This window comes from Oreochromis niloticus, linkage group LG6 (genome assembly GCF_001858045.2).
Source record: "Oreochromis niloticus isolate F11D_XX linkage group LG6, O_niloticus_UMD_NMBU, whole genome shotgun sequence".
Lineage (NCBI taxonomy): Eukaryota > Metazoa > Chordata > Actinopteri > Cichliformes > Cichlidae > Oreochromis > Oreochromis niloticus.
This window is the reverse complement of record NC_031971.2, coordinates 2,715,366-2,741,865: the sequence shown is the minus strand read 5'-3', so window position 1 is coordinate 2,741,865 and position 26,500 is coordinate 2,715,366. Positions and strand designations below refer to the sequence as shown.

Sequence of the window (26,500 nt, the reverse complement as noted above, 5' to 3'; positions counted from 1 at the left end):
CGATAGCAGTGATAATATTTTACAGTTCTTTGGCTAGAAAGTATGTAGTGCAAACAGGAAGTACGGGGACAGGAAGTATGTTTTAATTGATTAAATTATTTTTGTTAAATAGCTGTAGTGAAGGAAGACGTTTGTACTTGTGTGCACATTGGTGGGGAGACAGTCCTGTCTACTTGCCTTTCTGTAAAAGTCTCCACTGGGTTACAGATACAACATCAGGAGAAAGAAGACATAAAAGAGAGTTTGGATTCACAGTAGGATGCAGCATTGGTGGGGCCGCGCTCTGCAGTCCTTCATGTCGCTGTGAAAACTTCTGACTTTGGAATAAAAAGGAAAGCATTTAATTATTTTTTGCTGGAAAGATTTTTCTCTCAGTTAATAACAGCATGTCTGTGTATCAACGGGCTGCTGCTTTGGAATTCTGGTGAAAGTCTTGGAATTTAGTTTTAATATCGGGATCCATCAATACACTGTATTTAGAAGGAGTTGTTATTGTTTTCGACTATATTAAAAGTATGAAATATTTCATGCACTCGTTGATTCAAAACCACGCTTTCTGTTTGAGATTCCAAGGATAAGAGAGACAACGATAGTTAGCAGCTGCATTTGTGATCTTTACAAAATGGCGGATTTTTAACTGGGAAAGAACCAGAATAATGGTAATGATAGAATGTACAGTGGTCTGTGCTGTGGTGACAGCAGAATGTGGCAGAAAACTGTTGCGCATTTCCTCTTCGAAAAGGGTAAAATAATGTTTCTGTTTTTATAAAATATTTAAAATAAATAGAAATTTGTTTTCACTTATTTCAGCACGACTTGGGCTTGAATGAAATGTTCACAGTGTGTCTTTGAGTTCCTCCTTTAGGAGAGCTACACACCTTGTGTTGCTTGTTTTATTGCTCCCTGCCCAATTTTACTTGGCATCTGTCATCAAGGATTCACATGCAGACACCCCTGGGTCTGTTATTCCAGTAACTGTAAAAAAAGGAAACCCAAAGAAACAGTGCTTGTGCCATATGCATTTGTCTTAAAATGAATGATTTGTTTTGTTTTTTCTACTAGAACTAACATGGCTGCAAGATGCATTCCATACATCTTCATTTCAAGCATAGTATTGTGCTTGTCTCTATGTTTATATCAAGTTGGCAGTGCTGTAGAAGCATCTCATCAATATTTCCACCTTACTGCTAATATTGCCATATCTTTTGGTTTAATAAATATAGCAGCATCACACATTATTATTATTATTTTAATTATTATATTATTAAAATAAAATTATGTAAAAAATATATTTAAAAAAAAATTTATACATACATTTTCTCACTTTGCTCATTATCTTAATGCCTTTAAACTGATGACTTGTATCAGTTGTTTTAATGTGTCCTCTGTGTTTTTTTATCACTGCTGAAAACCTTTATAATTAAAAGAAACTACATTGTCTCCCTTCAGACCCTCAGATTCTCGGCACTGGTTGCAGATGGTGTGGCTGTTCGTCTCTGCGATGTAATGTGAGATGTGAGAGCTCTGGTCTGGGGCATTACAGCTGAAGCCATGAGCAGTATTTGACATAGATTTGGTCCGCTGTGGTCCTCCTCTTCAGGGCATTCTGAAGGGGAAGGCTTGCTCACCTCAAAGGAGCCCTCAGTAGCAGAGGTGTCTGCGATTCTGTGATGCTCTTTGTTTTTCTCTGGACGTCGGTGAGAGCAACTTGAGCCTCACATATCCAGCACGGTTAGATTTTAGAGGCCATGTACATTATGTAGCTCCCATGGGACCACCAGCAATGAGTGACTAGGAATCAGTAATCCAGCCTTTCTTGTCTGGAAGCAGAAACAATGTAAGGACGTAGCAGGGAATATATTTTTAGTCGTGGAAAGGAGAAATATAAAAATGGGGTTTGATTTAGATTTTTTGCAGTGTAAAACTGCACTTAACATACAAACTTAACATACGTGAAATGTTGATAACCAATTCTGCATAAAAACAAATCGATTCTGTTTGAGAGGATGAAGACATTCTTCTTCTCATCATCATCATCATCCTTAGTAGTATATTGTGTAATTTATAAAATATTAATAATGAATATTTTCACTGTCAGCATGACTGTGAAATAGTGGGCTGATACCAATATTTGGCTGATAGCTAATCATGGCTGCTCACAGTAACTGCTGAGTTCACATTTTTATTATTTCAGTTTAAATAGATTTTATTTATTTTCATTAATGTTGTTGTTGTTATTATGATTTAATAATTGTTTCCTTGCATTCACCATTTCTTGTTATAAGAAACTTTTGTTTTTTTGTTTTTTTCACCTAAAAAAGTAAAACACATTTATTAAATCTCTTTTTATTTTTACACGCATAAATATCTTGAAAGCTTTTCATTTAACCAGCATGTTTCTGTGGACACACACTCACACTCACACACACAAACACACACACACATTGAATTTGTCCAGTTTTACAGCTTAATTGCATGACTCTGGCTTGCTGGTTGGTCACATAAAAAATTGGCTCTTTTGTGTTCATCCAGACGTAAATATGTAAAATCACACTGTAGTATGATTTGCATCTTGAGAGGTTATGCTATGAATAGAGTAAATTAAAAAAACAACATGCATTTTTATAAACAATTTTCATGTATCTTTCATTCCTTATTAGTTCTCAGCCGTGCCTCTTTCTCTGACGCTGATGCTCCGACTTTGACTCCACTAAAAGTCACTTTTCAGATTTTAGTTGATATCCAAATAAGACACGAAGTACATGAATTATTTTTAGTGCATTTTTGTACAGGCTTTAGAGAGTCCATAAAATTGTTATTCAACTACATTAATCAGTAAGAGGATTCCTTCTTACGGCACAAATGGGATATAAAGTAATTCTATAACATATTTTCTGACAGTGAAATCTGATTGCCTGTAATCGTATTAAATTGTAGTTAAATTGTAACAAAATATTTATTCATTAACAAGAAATTAAAAACACCACTAACTGTTACACAGTGTAATTCGTAATAGAGGTTTAATATTAAATATTATTGTTTAATCTCATTGTTGATGTAAATTCACATTTTTATATGTGAATTTTTGTATTTATTTTTGTAACAAGTTCAGCAACTTCTACCAAATTTAGTGAAATAGCTTGTTTGTTATTACAACATCAGTTTTAAAAACCAGGAAGAAACCACTGTCCCATTAAAAACCAGACCAATTTCTGCTTTCAGGAAAATTATGGGAGATGTAAATCAAACAAAATGAACCTGATTTAACATATTTCTGTTGTTTTTTTTTGTTTGTTTGTTTGTTTTTGTTAAATAGCTCCTCCCACTGTCAGAGATCTGTATTATTACATATGTGTCACCCTGGGCATACACGATAAATATATTCCTGATTTAGAAATGAATTTGCTGGACAGTTTTTTGCTGGTTTTATTTAACAACAAATTCTTTGGTAACACCGGTAATGGTAACATTTGAAGCGATTTCTTTCCGAAAACAAAGGCGCACATCACATTTGTCACAGATTATGGTGGTTGAATTGACTTTGCAAGATTTGCAGCGATCCTGCTTGTCACATTTCACAGGCCATGTCATGGCTACCCAGGGCCACTCACTTGTCACATGACTGCATCAAAATGTTCAGTCGATGTAACTTGGGGATTTCATGAGTTAAAAGTCAGTGTTAAAACTTTAAAAGGAGCTTTCCTCAGTGTCTAAAAGGACAGTCACTGTGGGTTCTTATGATTTTTTTTTTAATAATTTATTAAATGTTTCCAGATTTTTAACAAAAATTATTTTATTTCAGAATTATGTAGTTATCTAGTTAATATAGCACATTTAATGTTACATATATAATACACAAATACATTCAGCTGTTCCAGAGCTTGGCAGTTAAAGAAGAATGTGCTCTTTCTTCATTTCCAGGGTTGGAAAAAAAGAATAAAATGCTGGAATGCAGGCCCTTTACATTACTTAGCTTCTCTTGTAGAGAACACAGAATTCAAATCATTTCTTTGTAGTGCAGGAAGACCTAATGTTGCAACAATGCAAACTGTAAACTTCAGGTGTTGTCTGTATTTCTTGAATGTTATATATTATATTATTTTATTATATTATATTATGTTAAGGCCAAGGTAGACTCTCTTCCACAGTCGGCCTTGGAGTTTTTCCTCCCAGTGTCGCCAAACCTTTTGCTCATAGGGGGTCACATGATTGTTGAGGTTTTATCTGTTACAAAGAGACAACAGTTGTTGTGATTTAGCAGTATATAAATACAGTTTAATTTAACTTAATATTTTTTTGTCTTAGTTTGGCTACGTGCAACCAATCATATGTGTTAGTTACCTGTAATCTTTCATTGTAGCCAAAGAGCTACTCAAAGGAATACAAACAGTGTTATGTGGAAGTCCCAGCATTCATCACTGCAGGGAATGAAATGTCTGCAGCAAAAAGAGCTAAAAAAAAAAAAGGGTTTCAAATCAATGTTTGTTTTACTTTTGTTACTGTCACTGTCATGTCTACAATGTTTGTCACCTTTCTGCAGGTGGGAACTAATTCCTGCTGTAAAATAGTGGTTACTTTCAATGAAAATGTTAGTAGTGCGACATCGGGTTTAATCTGAAGCTTTTCCCACCTTTTAGATGTGTTGAAAAAGAGCGCAAGTTGTTCACAGATGCTGACAGACATCATCATCTCTGCCTAGTGAACGGTATGTGCGGTAGTCTAAAAATGGCTATACCTCCCATTAAATTCTTTCAACTGATGCAAATTTACTTGAAAGCTTGAAAGCTTAGCAACTTTAAAATCCAATGTGAAGCCACTGATTTGAGTTTTCATTTGATCTGCTGGCTAAAGTGCAAAAAAGGTGCCAATGCACAAATACTTGGTCTGGACTTTGAGAATAATGCTTACAGGTTATTGGCACCCACACTCAGTGTGCTTAGCATTTGTGAAGGACCAGTTTCTAAAGCGACTGCACTGTAGTTGACAGATGGAGCTGCAGGCAGAAATGAGTAACCTGTCTTTTATGGGCTCAAATTGTGGTCATAAATATTTTGTGCTTGTAAATCAAATGAACTGAGTTTTGTAACCTTGGAAACCTAAAATCTGAAAATTTTATGTTTGTGCATCAGTAGATGAAGATGTGTGTGTGTGTGTGTGTGTGTGTGTGTAAAAAAGATTTACACAGGTTGCAGGGTTTTTTTTGTTAAGGTCTGATTACAGATACAAAGCAAAAACACTACGTGTAAAACTCTGCGCTCAGGTTCCCTGGCTGAGTGTGAATTTCAGCTTGCAAGTATGAATTTTGACCCGATTTTTCTTCCTTTCACCTGACTGGTCAATGTCATGTCAATCACAAATGTGAGTGCTCAGCTGTGGCTTTTCAGCTCACAGCTGAGCACACGCCAGCAACAACAATGACAGGACGTGGCTCAGTCTATTTACGCCGGTGAGGCATGATTGCGGACGCTGCTCAGATGCGTATTTGTAAAAATATTTTTTACAAACACAAATCTTTTTTGCACACACAAAAACTCTCATCTATGAATGCACAAATACACACTTTTCAGATATTTTGGTTTACAAGGTTACAAAACTGACAACTACAGATTCTGATTTACAAGTACAAAATTTTTGACCACAATTTGAGCCCATAGTCTTTATGTAAACACCTCCGCTTATTGGCAGATGATCCTGTGTTATCAGCAGTGTTGGTCAAGTTACTTGAAAAAAAAGTATTTTTTAAAAATTGTTTTATTAGTTTTAATCTTTTAACTTTATTGCATAAATGACTTGAAGAAATGTGTTTAATATTTAAACTTACTTCATATTCCAGCATATAAAACAAAATATTTTTTGTGTTTACGCTCACACTTTCAAATAGATGCAAGTAAAACACAGCAGAAAGTAGACTCAGTGGCACTAAGTCCTGTTGTTCTTAAATCTATTGTCACCTGTTTAGCAGGAGTGGGGCGGGTGGAGGTTTGCCCAGTGCTGTAGCGGTCATGTCAGTGGGGGGATCCGGGGGTTTCTCTGTGAACAAACCATGGCAGCATGCTCGGTGCTTGCTCAGAAGTTTAGGGGGGGTTTTCGCTGTAAAAAGAAATTTTCTTCCCACCGAGAGTGTACAGCAGACGCTAATGTTTTTGTCACTTTTTACAGAATCAAACTCAAAGTAAGGTCAAAACTTCCATGCTTGAAACGCTGCACGGCCATACGCTCTCCCGCACTCCATATTATCCATTGTTGTTCTGCACACGTCTGTTACCATGAACGTCACACACGCTTACATCATTCTCATGAGACACTCTCACAAACAAAATCACGGTGAGATATGAGAAAATAACAGTAATCAAATTACTTTTTTGCATCAGTAATCCCTTACTGCCCATCTCTGGTTATCAGGGTGATATTTTGTAACATGATCTTTCGTTTTCATCTGTTTTCTATGGATGGTGGTGGTGTAGAAAAAATAGATAAAAAATTTCTTGTTGATGGCAAGAGAAACATGCCAGTTAGAGCTTTACTGTAGCAGTGGGCTCAGCTGACCTGCAGTCAGAAAGCTGGTGGTGATCTCAGTAAGGTTCGAGCACCTCCAGTGGCAGAAGACAGCAGAAAGGTAAAGCAAGGCAGAAGGTAACAGTGATGCCTGTCTTGGCTTGTGTGATCCCTGGCATTAATTTCATTCAACCTTTTTCAATTCAGTTTTATTCAGAATAAAAGAGACTGTTGTCATGTTACTATTCTAAACGTTTGACTCATCAAAGTAGCCACTTTTGGCAGATATAACAGCTAAACACACCTGTGGCATTCTTTCTGCAATAAAAATCAAATATTCTTCAAAAAGTTCTTCCCATGTTACAGAAGTTGCCATAGATGTGGACCTTGTAGGTTGCTTTGCTTTCACTCTTCAATCCAGTTCATCCCAAACCAGCTTGATGGGGTTTAAGTCTGGAGACTGTGCTCATCATCTTGTTCTTTTTTCCTGAGGTAGTTCTTATATAGTTTGGACTTGTGTTTTGGGTCATTATCTTGCTGTAGGATGAACAGGGTGCCTCTCACTCTGTACAAGTCACCGACCCCGGATTCCGGCAAAACAGCCCCAGACCATCACACTTCCTCCTGCATGTTTGACAGTTGATGCCACACACTGTGGAACCATCCTTTCACCTACTCGACAGCGTACAAAGATCCTGTGTGATGAACCGAAAATTTTAAATTTTTATTCATCAGTCCATAATACCTTCTTCCAGTCTTCAGTAGTCCAATGGCCATGTTTCATGACCCAGACAAGCCTCTTTGTCTTAGCAATGGCTTTTTTGCTGCAACTCGTCCTGTCAAACCTGCAGCTTGAAGTCTTCTCTTCACAGCTGAAATTGAGACTTGCTTATATGACCACTACTGAGCTGTTCTTGAACCTGTTGTCCTGTGAACCACCTATCACACAAGCTGTTAACTCTCAGAAACTTGTCCTCTGATTCAGTTGTGTCTTTGGGTCTGTCAGACCTCTTCCTGTCACAGTTTGTTTCTGAGTGCCTTTTGATGGTGAAGGAAACTGTACTCACTGACAGCTTGACTTTCTCTGTAGGAAAGACCTACATTTTAAAGTGTTATGATGGTCTGTCTCTCTTTAATTGCCTTTTTCTCACTGTGTTTGTAGCAACACACTACTCTCTGCAGTACAATACTGTTCAACTGATGCTCATGAGGGTATGGTACCACAGTGTGTTCCAACACTGCTTTTATCCAGACAGAGGGGGTTGGAGGTAATCCAGAAAAGTTGGAACAGCTGTAGAAATTAGTAGCACCAGCTTTTAAGGCTTAATCAATCTCCATTACTGTAGAACAGCTTTAAACTGTTAACCTATGTTGTGCTCCCTGATAAAGGCCTTTTTCATTATTTTTCAGTTTTGGGTAACCTTTCTTTTTTTTATCCTCTGGCAGTTCACCACTTACCTTTGTACCACTTCAAGCTATTCATTGGACTTGAATGACCTGAATTGGAATAAATAACTGGAAAACTGGAGTGTTCTAAAACTTTTGACCGGTAGTGTCTATGAGGTCAAAAAGACCCTAAGAGATTTCATCAGGAACTCAATGGGGAAGTGGAAGACAGCACTAGAGGAAAACTTCAAGCCAATTACACAGGTCGCCATCAAGTTTACCAAGCTGATTCTCAGTCCCCACTGCATTTCTGCATAGGTCTGAACCTCCTCAGTAAGATCATCAACAAGACTGGCCTTTACATGGATGACATCAAGCTATATCCTCCTGAGAACCAGCCTATTCATTTATGTCCTCTGTAGTGGACATTTGTTTTTGGTCTATACCTTTTGACTTATTTGAGCTATCTTACTAAATCCTGGTTTACTAAATAGAGGACATCTTTCCATTGACAGCTCATGTGTTTGGGTGGTCTCTTTTAGCTCCAAAGAGAAAGGAAATCACAAGTTCAATGGGAAGATTCTTTTTTCCTAGGTTCTCAGGAGGGTATGCCAAAAGTGAACAAGAAATCCATTCACTGATTCATATCACTAGGATCTACAGGAATGACACTGGATTGTCATTTGGACTGGAGAAAGGTAGTTGGATGGTAACAAAGACAGGGAAGGTAGTCAGAACTGAGGGGGATGTTCTACCAGAAGACAATATTGAAGGTTGCAGTTGCAATTGGATAGGATAACTATAAGTACCTTGAAATACCGCAGGCAAATGGGAACCAAGAAGAGGCTGCTAGGAAAGCTGCAAATAGCTGCAATTTTGCCCAAGACTGGAACAGCCAGAGATTGAATAACCAACCTTCTGATTAGTAGATGATCTGTTCTACCTCCTCAGCTGGCTGGTTATTTGGTAAAGCTCTACTTTTGACACTGCTTTAAACTGATCTTTGGATAGGAGAAAAGGAGTCATGCTTTTTACCCATAAATTTTAATTGCTACATGTTCTTAAAGTATGTTGTTTGCTTTCCACTGAAGTAACAGAAGCAACTAAAGATAAAGTAAAATGCAATGCCATACCATTGATGGATCCAGTAATCCCCTGCACCAGAAGACTTCTGTTAAAAAAGCAACAACATTTCTCTAAAGTACTCATTTAGTCCTTTTTTTACCCATCAATTCAGTATAGTTTTCATTTTTAAACAATAACTGCTAATTCTACTCATTGTCATTTGTTTGGGGTGGCTGCAGCTGAGGAGGTAGAGCCACTCTAGTCTGCATGCCAAATATCCTTGGGAAAGATACTAACTCCACACACATTCATAATTCCACTGAAGTATGAATGTGTGTGACTGTTAGATAGAAAGCACTTAAGCACAGAAATAAAAGTGCTTGTGTGAAGGGGTGAATGAGGCACGTTGCATAAAGCACTTTGAGCCCTCCGAGTCCATTTACCATTCTGTTGGTCATTTTGGAAAAAATCTATTTGTTGAGCAGATCTGAGGACTTACAGAAGACTTTTATAACTTCTGTGGAGCCTTTGATTGACAACTCTGATTGACAATTAACTCACCTTCTGCTCTTCATGGCTCTCGCTGAGTTGGTTATGTGGCACTTTCAATTCAATTCAATTCAATTCAGTTCAATTCAATTCAATTCAATTCAATTCAATTCAATTCAATTCAATTTTATTTCTACAGCACCAAATGACAACAACAGTCGCCTCAAGGCACTTTATATCGTAAGGTAGACCCCACAATAATGGATACAGAGAAGAACCCAACAATCATATGACCCCCTATGAGCAAGCACTTTGGTGACAGTGGGAAGGAAAAACTCATTTTTAACAGGAAAAAACCATCTGCTGTGACTGTTTGAGAGAAGATAGACAAGATAAAATACATGCTGTGGAAGAGAGCCAGAGATTAATAACGGGAGGTTTATTAAAACATACTGCGTGAGAGGTCTATTAAAGAAGAAATATTCAATGCATCATGGGAACACTCCAGCAGCCTACACCTATTGCAGCATTACTAAGGGATGATTCAGGGTCACCTGATCCAGGTCCAAAGCAAACCAACAGGAGACATCAACCTTTATGATGTTCATGGTGTATGCTTAGTGTGAAATCTAAAGGTCCAGTTTCAACTAAAATCCACTTCAAACTCATTTGAACTGCCCTTCTAAGTAGTTATGTTTCACTTCCTACCTGTGTGTAATGTTTTGTACTGGGTAGAAAAAAAACAACAAAACACAATCAAGGTAAATTTCATAGTCAGGGGGAAAAATGGAGCTCTGCTTTTCAGCAAAGTATCAATCATTTAAGTGTGGAAATGTGAAATCATGCAAATACAAATGTGCATCTTGATGACAACATAAACATATTGAAGTTACACAGTGTTATAAGCAGTGGAAAAAACAAAAGCTCCCTAAATAAAAAAAAGTATAGGCAGCAACATAATCCTCTTCTGCCTCATTTTATAATTGGTGGACATTAGGAGAGTGCTTATAGGTTTGCAATTGGAGGATGTTTTTAAATGTTAAACTTTATGCCTGTGTTTTGGAACAATCACCTGTCACCCTTCAGTGTGTGAGGTTTTTTGATGCATCTGGTCAAAAGAGGAGATGAGAGCAGATCCAGGTCTAAACGTAAGCTGCCATCCTGTGTGTTCTTTTTTATTCCCCTGTAGGTCCACTGTAAGTTTTGTATTATTTGAGAGTAAATACAGTGGCTTGTCATTAAATAGCTCAGGGGATTGCAGCATCAAAAGAAACAAGGTTGTTATGAACCACACAAGGTTGCGTTTTTCCTTCTCTTTCTGTTCTCCCTCTATCCCTGTCCCTCTCAGATAGAACTGTGGGCCAGCACTTCCATGAGGGCCAGCTAACAGGCAGAGTTGCCTTTTCCAATACTTTCCCTCCCACACCTGGTGTGTATTTTCTAATTAATTGTTGGTATTTAAGGTCTGGCTGGTGTTACTGCTCTCTGTCAGAATGTGGTGAAGACAGATCCTGTTAAAGTAAAAGCTGTCCCTGACTGGTCAGCACCAACTACCCACAGTTACAATGGTTAATAGTCTACAAAAACAATTCACAGTTGAGGTGGATGCTTCTCACTCTGGGTTGGGGCTGTCCTGTCTCAACATGTGGACACAGACGTTAAGCTCCACCCTTGTGCTTTAAAACAGGAGTGTTTCTGCAGGTGTTACTTTTTAGTACCACTTTCTTTCCCATGTTGATAATATGTTTTATAAAAATGGTACATTTTTTATTTCAAGCATTTTACATGTTTTCTTTGTTCTATTGCGAATAAAATCTGGGTTTGAGATTTATACCTCATTGCATTCTGTTTTTATTTACATTTTACACAGTTTCCCAAATTTTCTGAATTAAGTTTATACACTGGAATATTCATTGTGCAACAGTTTTTACCAAATATTCTCTGTGGACAAACCCAAGTGTCATCTTAGAGAGTTAACTCTGCATAGTCCACAGTACACAGTGCCCGTAGTGTGGTCCATTAAACCTTGTGTATTTTCTTGTATGTCTTTAAACACAAATATTGTTTTTTAATAGCAGCATTTGCACTTGAATTGGTTTGAATTTATTTACACTATCTTTTTTGATACTTTTCTCTTTCTGTTCTCAAAAAGGAGTGTATATATAGATATAGTATACAGAACAAATAGTGAGTGGTTCAGCACATGGGACTCTTATTGTAGGACTGTAAGAATGTAGGAATTGGAAATGATGTTTTTCCTGCACGTAACGAAGACATTTTGGTACCTAAATTTAGTAGCTACCTAAAAATAAAAGTTAAAGATGTTGAGATAAAATAAAAAAAGGTAAATAAATAAATCAAGCACTAAAAGAACTTTCCCAGGCAGGAGTCAAACTCTCTGATCTCTCAAAGTTCTGGAGATTATTCACACACCATACCTCAGTGTGTGGACTTTTTTTAGGCTTCAATCACTACTTTACTACATTATTTCCATGGACTGTAATAAATAACAGTCAGGTTGCTTGTGACCTTTCACTCCTCCACTACTCTGACTTTTGATGTTTAAATTGGTGTGTTTGGTCTAATTGTCTGTCACAGTCTTTCTGAGACACCAGTTTTATTTAATGACAGTATTTGACGTTATGGTGATTAATATTTCGGGGCATTCTGAGAGGTCTATAGAACTTTACAGGGTTTTTTTCTATAAATATTCACAGTGTTCAAAGGAGTGAAATATGTTATTAATTATGTTTTAGTTTCTTTTTACCAAGACCGATGCTATACGTATGGCAGGAGTTGCAGTATAGTCTTACAGTAGATGTGTAGTGTTGTGTCCACTTGTAAATACTCGTAAATGTAAAAAGAGTACACAGAGGACACACACAAACACACACAGCAGACTGTAGTTATAATTGCTTTTGTGTATCAAGCCACCCACTCACATGCTCGTGCTCATTCTTGGTTCCATGGTTACCAACATGGCTTCAGGTTTGATTGTTCGATTGGTGTCTGAGTTATTAATGAACAGCAAAATCAGCTTTTGAATTAACGTTAGTAGGACTAAAGCATCAGAAAGGTTAGTTGGAGAAATATAAACATCCTTTGTCTCACAGAGAAAAAAAAATTTCTATAGACCATCCTACTTTAATTCTGAAACACAAACCTTCGATCAGTGTCACAGTGATCCTATTTTACTACAAATGCAGTGTTTAACAAACTGTTTGGAACCTCTGCTACTACATATTGATGAATTGATTAAATGCTTGTTTGCCAATTCAAAGCTATGCTTTAGTGTTTCACCTATTGCTGTGATTCCTCACTTTACCTTTAACACTTCAAGATAGCTTTTATCTTTCAACTTTGCCAAAGAAGCCTGCATTCTGTCCTACTGATAAGGAACTCAAGGCACTCAGAGGTATCTATTTTTCAAATAAGAAACTCTGATTTTCTTGTCCCTTTGGTCGTTGTGTGACATTGGCCTCCCACTTTTCTTTCTGTTCTAGTTTTTATGGAGTTTTCAGGTTTTGGTGCAGTTTCACACATATATTTATTTAATTTCTTAGGACAATAATACAAAGTAACTTTTCAGAGTTGTTTTGAACTATTTTTGTAATATAATATAATATCCATTAAGAAACATAACTGTATAATATGGTATTTTATTTTGCATATAGAGTGAGTGGTATGAGATTTTTGTTTCTGAATAATTCACATATAAACTGTGGGTTATTCGTGTGAGTGTGTGTGTTTTCTCATGTCTCTCTACCAGTTAGTGTTATTTAATTTTAAAACGCTAGCATGTTCTCAGTCACAGAACTGAAAGATCTGCCATTAATTCTGTAAAACTGTATAAAAGAGCTGCATAACTTTGTGTATTTTCTGCGTCTCTCATATGTTTGTGTCCTCCGTGTGTGTGTGTGTGTGTGTGTGTGTGTGTACGTGTGTGTGTGTGTGTGTGTGTGTGTGTACGTGTGCTACCCTGTAATGTCAACATATCCTAGCATATTGTGCAGTATGATAGTGTGACAATTTAAAACTAAGGAAACATGTTAGTGGGAAAGTCAGAAATACAGTTCAACAGTCCAAAATAGCTCGTGCACACCTACCAGTACAAACTCACTTACTGACGCTGACACCAAAGTGAAACAGTGATTACACATGCTCACTCAAATGAGTCTAATCCATTCATGCAATGACAGTTTAATTGTAATCTTATGATCTTATCATATTAAAAAAGAGAGAAGTCATTTTTAATCAGGACTGCTGGAGTTTTGTTTATTTTCTGATTTATTTACTTAGTTAACGATTTGACAAATATAAACAATGAGGCCATCGTACATCAGATTAAAAAAAAATTCAGTATTTAAAAAGTGTTGTTTATTTGAATATTTTAGAACTGAGTGTGTAATTAAAATGAAACATAATATACTAAAATGTGCCTTTTGTTGCACATTTCTTATCACTGTGTTTGATCTTCCCTCAGTGCTGCGCGCCACTGTTCTGGACTCTAATGCTTCAGCGTAAAATTCCTTGCTGCACTGCACCTGCCAGCACAGGTAATGATGTATTATTGCTCACACACACACACACACACACACACACACACACACACACACACACGTATGCATGCACACACACACACACACACACACACACACACATGTATGCATGCACACACACACACACACACACACACACACACGTATGTATGCATGCACACACACACACACACACACACGCACATATGCATGCACACACACACACACACACACACACACACACACACACACACACAAAACAAAAGCATACTATGTTGGCTTTAAATGTTGGCAGAGATACAGTTAAAGTTACAGATACGTGTGTGTGTGTGTGTGTGTGTGTGTGTGTGTGCATGCATACATGTGTGTGTGTGTGTGTGTGTATGTGTGTGTGTGTGCATGCATATGTGTGTGTGTGTGTGTGTGTGTGTGTGTGCATGCATACGTGTGTGTGTGTGTGTGTGTGTGTGTGCATGCATACATGTGTGTGTGTGTGTGTGTGTATGTGTGTGTGTGTGTGTGTGTGTGTGTGTGCATGCATACGTGTGTGTGTGTGTGTGTGTGTGTGTGTGTGTGTGTGTGTGTGTGTGTGTGAAATGAGAGCCAGTGCACTGGCTCTCATTTGTTTGTAATCAGACTTGGTGGAACTCCCAGGAAGTCGCACATTAAGCCAGCACACAAAGTTGGAGAACATTATGCAATTGTCATTTTATTCATTCTCTACTCTGTCAGCTGTGTAAAAGCTGTAGCTTATCATGGTTGTCCTGGACACAGAGAGCTGCAGAATGAAAGCAAAAGCCTGAAACTTTTATAAACTTTTCTTCTTCGGGTAACTTTCTTCTGTAGGTCTGATGTTGTTCTTTTATGCGCAGTATAGTGCAGCACAGCAGCCATTTTTGATCATTTTTGTATATTAAGTTCAATTAAGTTTTATTTATAAAGCACCAATTCACAACAACAGGTGCCACAAGGTGCTTTATAAAGTAAGGAAAAGACACAACAATATTAGAAAGAAGGCCAACAGTCATGACCCTGTAGTAAGCTAACATTAGTGCTTGCACTGGTCAGGTTAACATTTAAATAAAGCCCCTTTTCCATTAGTACCTACTCGGATCGACTCGGGGAAACACGGCGTTGTTTTTATAACCATTTCTCTCGCTGCCGGGTTTCAAAAATGGTGGTTCTCATTTTGATGAACGAGACGCTCTCATGACTCATTGAGTGATGCTACTGACCAGCCAATCAGTGGCATGCAGTCTAAGGATGTCACATTTTAGTACCTGGTCGGATTGCTTGGACTGTGGATTGCTTGCACGGGCAAGCAGGTACTACAAAAGTACCTGGTAGTAGGTACTACGACCTAATGGGAAACCCTGAAAACCGTAGCAAACCATGCTGCGGTACTAATGACAAAAAGGGGCTTAACTGTTCATACAGCTGTAGAATGGACTGCTGTGATTTTGACCCTGTAAGTGTGAGTCCTGCTCCTCCTCTGCCGTAGGTGCCACCTTTCACTACAGCTGACTCTACTCAGCAATCAGTCAGAGGATTTAAGGCTGGAGAAAGTGGAGCTCTAGTGCCGAAGGGTGTTTTTGCTTTGCACCTTGTGAGCTGTGTTTGTATTGTGGCTGCTTACACCTGCTCTGTGGAGAAGAGGTTGTTTTTGGTGCTCTAGCCATTTTAACTTACATTTTGGTGTCAAACTGGGTTTTGTTATGTTTCCTTTCTTTGAAAGGTGATAGTGGCTGCTCTGTCTCTTTTAGTTTAATTAGTAATTGAATATTTATAACATCCTTTAATTAAACAATTTTACCTCGATGTCTCCTTTTCAACCCAGAAAACTTTTGTTGTTTTCCCACATGACCTGGACCATTTAGGGCAATTCTATTCAATTTTATTCAATTTTATTTATACAGCGCCAAATCACAACTACAGTCACCTCAAGGCTCTTTATATTGTAAGGTAGACTCTCTACGTTTTAAGCCTAATCTTAAAAGTAGAGATAGTGTCTGTCTCCTGAATCCAAACTGGAAGCTGGTTCCACAGAAGAGGGGCCTGAAAACTGAAGGCTCTGCCTCCCATTCTACTTTTAAATACTCTAGGAACAACAAGTAAGCCTGCAGTGTGAGAGTGAAGTGCTCTAATAGGGTGATATGGTACTACAAGGTCATTAAGATAAGATGGGGCCTGATTATTTAAGACCTTGTATGTGAGGAGCAGGATTTTGAATTCAATTCTGGATTTAACAGGAAGCCAATATAGGAGAAATATGCTCTCTCTTTCTCAGGGCGGCATCATGGGCATTGGCAACAAAAGTTCCTCACACCCCTGCTCCCCCGACATCATGCCAGCGCATTTTTGTGATTGCATGGGCACCAGTCGGTTTTCTATCACCCATTTGCGGGGAGTAAGGTGTGCCTTCTGCTTGCCGCACAGGGAGGAGAGGGGCGGGGCGGCGGGGGATTCTCTGGCTGGCTGGAGCGGCATCTAATAACCAACTTGCAAAATAAAACAAAATAAAAACAAACCAACAAACACAAAAGCAACAGACATCATGATATAGACTTATAATTTGCACCAATGTGTTTTCTAAATTCTTTCACACACATATATGCAAAAGTGAGCACGAGGGCCCTCAGTGCGCCTGCATGCTGCTGTGCTGAAGTCTCACACACAACCTGACGAAAGGTGAGGGGGGCAGGGCACTTCCAAGTAAAGGATATTTCATTCATAATATCCAAGCCCATTATGTATTAATTATTTTTTCCTGGGTTGTGCGAAATCCCAGAAAAAAAAAAAAACCTATACAAACCGAATCCATGCACTAAGGTGTAGGTCTGTTAGGTTATGTTGTGGTGATTCGTGGGTTGGGGGATGGGTGTTGATACTGGAGTGCAAAATTACTGATGGAAGATGGACAAGAAAAGGTCAAAGCCATCAGGTCCTCAGTTTAGAAAAAAGCAGAAAGGGAGGTGAAACGAGCAAAAGATGAATGTAAGCAGATGTGTCTTTGGACAATGGCAGGTATAGTGTACAACATGCATCCTGAAACAAGATAACATTGATTAGTAGGGATTGGGAAAGTGGCTGACAAAGGTGAACAGCAGACAGACAGTAGACACTGACGTGGCTTACTGAATCTTCTCCACTGTGTTTAGCAAAATGCTAATTAGCCATTAATTGGAAAAGATGTATTGTTGATTTCTCTGCTTTTCTCATTGTATGACGAATTATAATGGCTGTTTATTAGCTGTTTGAATACTATGCATACATACATACATTACACACACACACACACATACATATATATATGTAACAACACCCAGCATGCCCCTGCGGGCGGTTTATCCTTCAAGCTCGGGTCCTCTACCAGAGGCCTGGGAGCTTGAGGGTCCTGCGCAGTATCTTAGCTGTTCCCAGGACTGCACTCTTCTGGACAGAGATCTCCGATGTTGTTCCCGGGATCTGCTGGAGCCACTCGCCTAGCTTGGGAGTCACCGCACCTAGTGCTCCGATTACCACGGGGACCACCGTTACCTTCACCCTCCACATCCTCTCGAGCTCTTCTCTGAGCCCTTGGTATTTCTCCAGCTTCTTGTGTTCCTTCTTTCTGATGTTGCTGTCATTGGGAACCGCTACATCGATCACTACGCCCGTCTTCTTCTGTTTGTCTACCACCACTATGTCCGGTTGGTTAGCCACCACCATTTTGTCCGTCTGTATCTGGAAGTCCCACAGGATCTTAGCTCGGTCATTCTCCACCACCCTTGGGGGCGTCTCCCATTTTGACCTCGGGATTTCCAGGCCATATTCAGCACAGATGTTTCTGTACACTATGCCGGCCACTTGGTTATGGCGTTCCATGTATGCCCTGCCTGCTAGCATCTTGCACCCTGCTGTTATGTGCTGGATTGTCTCTGGGGCATCTTTACACAGCATGCACCTGGGGTCTTGCCTGGTGTGATAGACCCCAGCCTCTATGGATCTTGTACTCAGAGCTTGTTCTTGTGCTGCCATGATTAGTGCCTCTGTGCTGTCTTTCAGTCCAGCTTTGTCCAGCCACTGGTAGGATTTCTGGATATCAGCCACCTCCTCTATCTGCCGGTGGTACATACCATGCAGGGGCCTGTCCTTCCATGATGGTTCCTCGTCTCCCTCCTCTTTCTTGGGTTTCTGCTGCCTGAGGTATTCACTGAGCACTCGGTCAGTTGGGGCCATCTTCCCAATGTATTCTTGGATGTTCGCTGTCTCATCCTGGACTGTGGTGCTGACACTCACCAGTCCCCGGCCCCCTTCCTTCCGCTTAGCGTACAGCCTCAGGGTGCTGGACTTGGGGTGAAACCCTCTGTGCATGGTAAGGAGCTTTCTTGTCTTTATGTCGACCATGCAGGTCGTGGATGAAGGAAAGATCAGCACTGATGATCCTCCCTGCAGACGTGATTGTCCATTGCAGTCTGGCGCCGCCCTGCTTGTCCTGGCTGAGCCAAGCCTGAGTTGCCACAGGAAGTACAACCTCTGCTGGGCCTTATATATGTCTATGTCAGGGATGTTCCTGGCGACTAATTTCCTAATCAACTAAAGTCTACCTGACTAGTCTAAAACTAAGAAACACTCAGGTATTAGGTGAAATTTGACACGTGTTTAATGGAAAAAGTCAAAAACTAATAATAAAGGCGTTTGAAAGCATTTATCACATTCTTCAGTAATGAATCACACCACTGTGCAGTGCCTTGCACTGTGCGTTATCAACATTACACATTATACTCCAAACAGAAGAAAAACATAAAATCAATGTTAAATATAGTATAAAACATGTTATTAAAAAATACCAAATTTACATCCAAAAAAATAATTAACTGTGACTGAAAAGTGTGGCGCATTGGGAATGTGGATTATGAATGATGCATGCTGTTTGAAAATTCTTGACAACAACTTCAAAGTTAAGACCTAAAATAAGAAAATAATAATAATCGTTATAATAATAATAATTCAGCTTATCTCAAGTCGGGTCACAGGGGCAGAAGCAGGAAAGCCCAGACCTTCCTCTCGCCACATCCAGGGAAACATTGAGCCTGCCAGTGTGTCTAAGCCGTAGTCTCCTCCCACTAGGACATGTTGGGCTGGAACACCTTACCCGGGGTCGACAGTCTTAGTCGCTTCCTTTTGACGTGGAGAAGTAGTTTAGCTACTCTAAACCCCTCCATGATGATTGAACTCCTCAAAATATCACTAAAGCAGAGCCCATCCAGCTTTCAGTGAAAGCTAATTTCTGCCACTGCTCATTCTAATAAATAACAAAAACATCAGGCAGAGATTAACAGATTTATGATGTTTCTCAGTTTCTCAACAACAATGCACCATCTTGTGGCACATGCCTGCATAACATTTTGAACACAATAAGGCTACACTCACACTGCAGGTCTTAATGCTCAATTCCGATTTTTTTATCAAATCTGATTTTTTTGTCCGCTTGTTCACACTACAAATAAAATGTGACAACAAACGCGCTCTAGTGTGAACCCTCAAAGCGGCCCGCATGCGCAAAAGAAGACGTCACACACAACGCGCTCTGTTTAGACCCAGAGCAAACAGAATTGTTTGACTGATGGCCCTTAATATAAAGACTTCGGACTTTACGTTTCCCAATTTTGCTTTAAGTTATAAAGTTATTTTGTTATTTACATATGGCCTAATAATTATCCCTATTGCTGTTATTGTGGTTAGTTGCAGATTTCTGTTAGAATCTGCAGATTATACAGTACAAATAAAATGTTCACGTTTCTCCAATGTTGTCTTCCCAACAGTTTCACTGACATCTACACGGGATGGCCAGTGGTCAATGGTCAATGGTAACTTTATTGTCCCCAATGGGAAATTGATTTGCAGTATGTCCATCCAGAAATATAAAAAAACAAACAAACAAACAAACAAACACATCACATACACACAAAAAATAATGTAAGCCCCGAGAAAACAACCTAAATTTTATCATCAAAAAAAGTGCAGTGTGCAATGGCAAAAACACTTATGGTTTAGTGTTATTAACCATGATAATAGCAGTACAAAAGACAATCTATGTCTCTTTGTCTTCACTGCAGGCACTTTATAACAACATTGACCCGATGGAAGCAGTTGAAAATCATTAAAGAGAGGATGATCTGAACACAACAAGACAGAGGTTGCCTTCCTCAGCACCTGCCTGTTATAAAAGTCCACAAGCTGGACCCGAGACCTCCCTGAAATCTGACCAGCCACTTTAACCAGGTTGCTAAGTCTGGTCTTATTATTCAAGGACATATTGCCATACCAAGCAATGATACAGAAGGTTAAAACAGATTCAATTAAACTTTTATAAAAAAAGAGTCATCATTTCAGATGAAACATTAAAACCTCTCAACCTCCTTAAAAAGTAGTCTTTGTTGAACCTTTTTCACTGTAGCAGCAAGATGTGACTCAAAGGACAGAGCCTTATCAAGACCAACCCCCAAATACTTATAACTGTCCACCAGTTCAATGGCTGCACCATTTACCACTGTTAGTGCAGGATGGGGGGATCCTTCCTGGATGGCCAGGAAGCGTTCACTTTGTCTTCTCGGGCGCTTCTCCGGCGCTGATAATTGGCGTCTGTCTTATGTCAGTGACATAAAAGACGGATTTAATGCAACATGATCAAACAGCAGTCGCTTTCTAAAACATCAGATATGTATCGGATTCAGTACCACATACGAAAGTGACCCAGGTCGGATTTGAAAATATCGGATTTGTGCCGTTCACACTGTCATACCATGATCGGATACGGGTTGCATAGGGTCAGAAAAGTCGGATTTGATGCGCTTCCGCCTGCAGTGTGAATGTAGCCTAATTCACATTTGCATTGGAAATCAATTAAAATGTAAAACAATTAGATTAAACGACTACTAAGTCTGGTACCCACTAGTGACAACAGCGAGGATCAGCAGACTAGTCACGCACATCCCAAGTTTAAGTGCTCCGCAGTCAGTCTGGGAACTTTTAAAATGTATTCCACTACAGATTACAGAATACATGCCCCAAAATGTATTCTGTAACGTATTCCGTTACGATATTCAATGAGAGTAACGTATTCTGAATACTTTGGATTACTTAATATATTATCATGCTTTTTACAACTACATGAATGTACAATTGCTGCGTGATTTATTACTATTACTGAAGGTTACTCGCCATACCAATACCAACTTGATGTTTAAATCTTAATATAAATGAGTAACAGTAGGTGGACATTAGGTAAGGCTGCACTTTTTGCAGCGATCTCCTATAGAAAACTATTCCGCACACATATAAAACAGGTCCGCGGCTCCGAACCGTAGTAAAGGGACCTCTGGCTAATACGTCGGGTTCGTGTCGGGCTCGTAGCCGAAAACTAGCTTTACTTTGTTGTCTGGGTCAACTTTGCTAGCGAGAGACAGAGAGAGGCGTTGAAAGGCTGCTCCAACAGAACTTATTGTTTCGGAGGAAAACACGAACACAGTGTACAGTCGAGTCTTAATAGCTTACTTACAGCTGGGCTACACTGCCCATGAGGCTACATGCTTTAGGGCGATGCCTGTAACACTCTGCCTATTGCTTTCATATTAAATGATTTTTTGAACAATAATTTTTTTAAACATTTCGTCAAGTCATTATGCGGGCCGCAAGTAGAGGTGACAGGGGTCGTGAGATTGAGACACAGACATTATAGCCTCTTAATGTGTGTTTTGTTTGGTTTTTGTTGAGAGTAATAGATTAATGAATATACATTGGAGTTGGAGAGACTATAGAGTTTGTGATTGCTTACAACACAATCAATGGCGGTTGCTAGGGGGTAAGAATACATATAGAAAAATAGTCTCGGAATATGAACAAAGGGATGGGGTGCAGGGCAGGAGAACAGCCAACCCCCACCCCCAGGACAGGAAGCCACAGGTACAAGCCTGGGGGCAGGGCAACCCCAGGGTGAACAATAGAGAGAGTAGTGGAAGACTACTGAGGAGGGATGCCAAAGGGCAATTCCGTTACTCCCCAACACTGTCCACAGTAGGTAAGGTATTGTTGAGGATGGTGGTGGTCTTGAGCAGGTTCAGCTCCAGGTGGTTCAGACTACACCAGTGGAGCAGCTGGTCCACCTCCTGTCTGTGGACCTATGCCGACTCGTCATCATTCTGGATCACACTAATGATGGTGGTGTCATCTGCGACCTTCAGGAGTTTCACAGATGGTTCTCCTGAGGTGTGGTCATTAGTGTTGAGGGAGAAATACAGCAGAAAGAGAACATGCAACCCAACCAATACTTGATGATGACGTTGGGTGGGTTGGAGTATACTCATAGGTGTACATGGCATACAGTAGGGGGCTGAGAATGCAGCCCTGCGGTGATGTGGTGCTGACTGACAGCGGGGGCAGGGGGCTGAGTCGGACTGATTGGGGCCGGTTGGTTAGGAAATCTTTGATCCAGGAGCACGTAGCGGGGGGATCTGAAGGTGGTCCAGGTTGGTAGTGAACAGTGTTGGTCAAGTTACTTGAAAAAAGTAATTAGTAACTAATTACTGATTACTTCTCCAAAAAAGTAATCCCATTACTTTACTGATTACTTATTTCCAAAAGTAATTAGTTACTTAATTACACCTTTACTTTTTAAAAACATGATACACGACCTGAATACATAATAAAGCAATAGACCTTTCAGCCCAATTCTATTTTTTATGCATAATCCATCATAAAAAATTGAATCAATTGGAAAGCCTCTTTTTAAAACATGCCTCATGCTCCTGTACTGGAGTTAGGAGGGGCTGCCGGGTGAGGGTGAATTTTGGGTGAGAGTTGTTTTTTTTGGCTAATAAGAAGTTTATAAACGGATTCTTGATGGTTTGTTTTTCTATAAAAATGGACTCTTTTCTGAAGACCATGTTCTCAGACAGTTTCAGGGGAGTCTAGATAAGCTGTCTTTGCTGCTGGCTGTACTCCATGGACTCTTTGTGAAGAATTTCTAGCAGGGACAAGGGTGTGTCAAAGCTCGACAGTTTTTTAATTATAGACTATATTTGCTTGCAGATCCTGCCTTTCTTCATGGCTGCTGGAGGGAGTTGGCACTTTGTTCGGTTTCCCTATAACAGGGGTCGGCAACCCGCGGCTCCGGAGCCGCATGCGGCTCTTTAGTCCTTATACTGCGGCTCCGCCTGGTTTGGGAAAATAAATTAGAAGTATTTAGCTGAAGTGTATTTTATTTATGTTAGTTCTTTTTAACTCGTAGTTCTAAATTGGAAGATTATTGTGATACTGAAATATAAAAATAAAATTATATTCTATTATTTTTTCATCGCTCAAAATAAGCGTCACACTCACGGAAGCCGGTATACCCGCCGAAACGCCGTGCATTTATCGAGACTTTCAACCCCAGGTAGGCCAATTATGGATCTTCGGATCCACATTATGTCAGCAGCTGTTCTCCACCATGAACTATGTTAAAAGACAAACACCGTTCACGCCTGACAGATGACAGCATACAGTCCTGCGTAAACTGACTTCGTATAGCCCCGATTTGCGGACTCTGTGCGCAGAGGTTCAGGAGCAGAAGTCCCATTGTAAACAAATCACGGCAGACCCGACGATGTTTCCATGATAGCGCAGACGTAAAGGTGGCGAGGCGTGATTGCGGGTGTCACTCAGGTGCGTCCGCCTCCCCTGCAGCAGCGCTGCAAACCACGCCCCACCGCACGAATTAACCAGGTAAAATACATAATTTTGCAAATATCTATTTTTCAGCAGCATAGTGCTTTTTTCCAATTATTTTTTAAGAGTCAGGTCAAGGCTCCAACAGCCCAAAGGCGTTATAAGGGTGGCGGCTGACAACAGTTTTTGTTTGCTACATGGATCATTTTAGTTCAGCTGGGTGTCTTTCCTTTTGTTATATTTCTTTAAGAGTTCAAAATGTGTTGATTACATAAATATAATTTAATTTTCTCTGTAGCACTTCATGGATTTCATAAGCAGCACACCTTAGTTGTTCACACAAAGCATAAAGATAAAAAACAATATATACAGTGTTATCTTCATTTTAGATGTCAAAAAGTATTTGCGGCTCCCAGTGTTTTCTTTTGCGTGAAAACCGGGTCCAAATGGCTCTTTGGGTGTAAAAGGTTGCAGACCCCTGCCCTATAACAACACAGTCATCAGTATACTGCTGTAAACTGTCCAGATCTTCTTTGCAGTGCTCCAGAGTCCTGAAATTGATTAAGAATTCTTATGTTTGATTACCTTTAAAGCTGTCTAGGGGTAGACTGGCTGAGAAAATTAATGACTAAAATGTTTTCATCCAGTGGCACACCGACATGTTCAATACTGCCCATATTGTCATTGGTTCTCATGTTAGTACAGCATAGCGTCCTCTCCCTGCTAATGTTTACTGTAGGTCACTTGTCAGCATGAGTGAACTGCAAGAAAGATGAGATCAATAAAAACTTAATAGGAGTTTTGAGGTACAATGGGTCCTTTTCTTCATTCTTTATGACACAACAGCATGAATCATAAAACTATTTCCTTTAAGTTCTTCCTTAGAGCACTTTTCAGATTTTGATTGAATTTCTAAAGCTTCACTGTTGCCCACTAATCCACTTTTCTCTCTCCTCACTTCCTGTCTTGGGACCCTGCGGTTGACCCCATGGGAACATAAAAGCCAATCAGGTGGCTTTAGCTGTCAGGAGTTGGTTCCTGTACGACCATAAAGACCCATAAAAATGGCCAAGAATCCTCTTGTTAGGTGTTGATCATTGTTAATTATCTTTTTGTCGCATTGATTTTTCACATGCAGTTTTTTTAAAATAAACACACACAGGCTTCTCTCTGGCTGCCCTTTGTCTTTATCCAGTACACACTAAGAGTGATGAGAATGATCTCAGTACAATCTTGGTATTATCTGTTCTTGTTCTGCTGACAGTTGTATGAGAACAGAAATCCACTTTCCTCTGGTATACCTGCTAAAATTGTACCAGCTGGTCAGGGGATTGGAAAGAACCAGTGATCTTGCGTGTGTGACAGAAAGACAAAAACTGAGTGATACACTCTTCACTTCTTCATCTGTCAAACTGTAAGTCTTACAGAAAAAATATGAGACCCATGTAGCTGTTAGAAGAATAGAGGTTAGAATGCTTCATTGCATCGGGACTTCAAAGAGTCGAAAGCATCAACAACAGTTAACCTCTGAGTTTTCTGTTAATTCTAGTTAAACACTGACAAACTACTGATGTTGCAATAGTAACAGTATTAGTATTTAGGGATGGGTATTGATAAGATTTTAACGATTCCGATTCCATTTTCAATTCTGTTTAACGATTCGATTCTTTATCGATTCTCTTATCGATTCTTGTTTTTAAAAAGGAGAACACTAAGGTCGATTAGCTTAGAACTGTTTTATATCTTCTCTTTCAACAAGATAGAAATTTAGGAGTAACATGGCCTTACAAACCCAACAGTGAGATCTTAAGAGATCCACAGCCTACACCTGTAGCAATAACAAAGTATAACATAAATTATTCTGTAGCAATTACACAAGAATATCCAGTAATGTCCCTGCCTACAATTAAACACATTCACTTACCATCTGCTGTGGCAAATGGCTGCAAGGTTTTTACCACAAACTAGTCACTGCTCGATGACATTCGGGCCTGAAAAGAGACGCTACCGGTGGACTGCAGCGACAACTGCCAGCGAGCGCCAGCCAGACTCTGTCTGTCTGTCTCATCATGGTCGCCTAAATGCACAGTAATGGCAGGTTTTGTAATAAAGCAGATCGCGCTAACATAACATGCACTGTTAGTTGATTATTTACCTGCCGCATTAACGGGAGATGACATGCAAACGTTACCGCTGCTGCTGGGTTGAGATTCACGAGTCCGGAGCGGAATTAAAAACACGACATTCATTTAAGTTCATCGCGTGTTTTGTGAGCAAATGCTTTTGCATATTCGTAGTGTTTCCTCCCTTAAATGAAATATCTACTTTGCAAGTATTGCAAGTTGCCCTGTTGTCATCCGTTCTCGTAAAGTATAAACAAACTTTTAAGCATTTGAGCCGCTTAGGCGCCGTGTTTCCTGCCAGGTACGCTCCGACGCTCCGCAACGTGGTGACGTCATTCGGGGCGACTGGAATCGATAAGGGAATCGTTTGCAAAAATGGCAAATGATTCCTAGGAATTGAAACAGTGGGAAACGGTTCTCAACAAGAATCGGTTTTCGATACCCATCCCTATTAGTATTAGCATCAATATTAAAACATATAATGTCATAAAATGAATTTAAAAAGTAATATGAAAAGGTTTTTGTAGGACTAGCCTTCTTTAGCTTACATATCGAATAGATAGCATGAATCTAGAATACTGTGGCATACAGATGAGTTCATGGTGAGCTCAGTGCCTGCAAAGTGCTCAGGTCCTGTGACTGCAAGCATAGATCACCCTCCACCACCATGCTTGATACATGTTACATGGTGTTTGTGCTCATGTTCTGTTTGCTTTC

The 26,500-nt window shown here is 39.6% G+C and overlaps 1 protein-coding gene and 1 long non-coding RNA gene across 10 annotated transcripts in view; one reads left to right on the top strand and one right to left on the bottom strand.

Moving 5' to 3' along the window:
• Positions 1-26,500, top strand: part of tenm3 (teneurin transmembrane protein 3) — an 869,227-nt gene that overhangs the window by 509,139 nt on the left and 333,588 nt on the right. For all 9 annotated transcript variants that reach the window (XM_025908309.1, XM_025908318.1, XM_025908317.1 and 6 more), the window contains one exon: positions 13,919-13,991. The gene's annotated coding sequence lies outside the window, so the exon portion shown is untranslated. The remainder of the gene's footprint in view (positions 1-13,918; positions 13,992-26,500) is intronic.
• LOC112847192 (uncharacterized) lies at positions 18,646-25,625 on the bottom strand. The gene is made up of 2 exons (XR_003220599.1): positions 25,585-25,625; positions 18,646-19,133 (listed from the first exon to the last, which is right to left on the bottom strand). It is a non-coding gene; the product is annotated as an uncharacterized LOC112847192 (long non-coding RNA).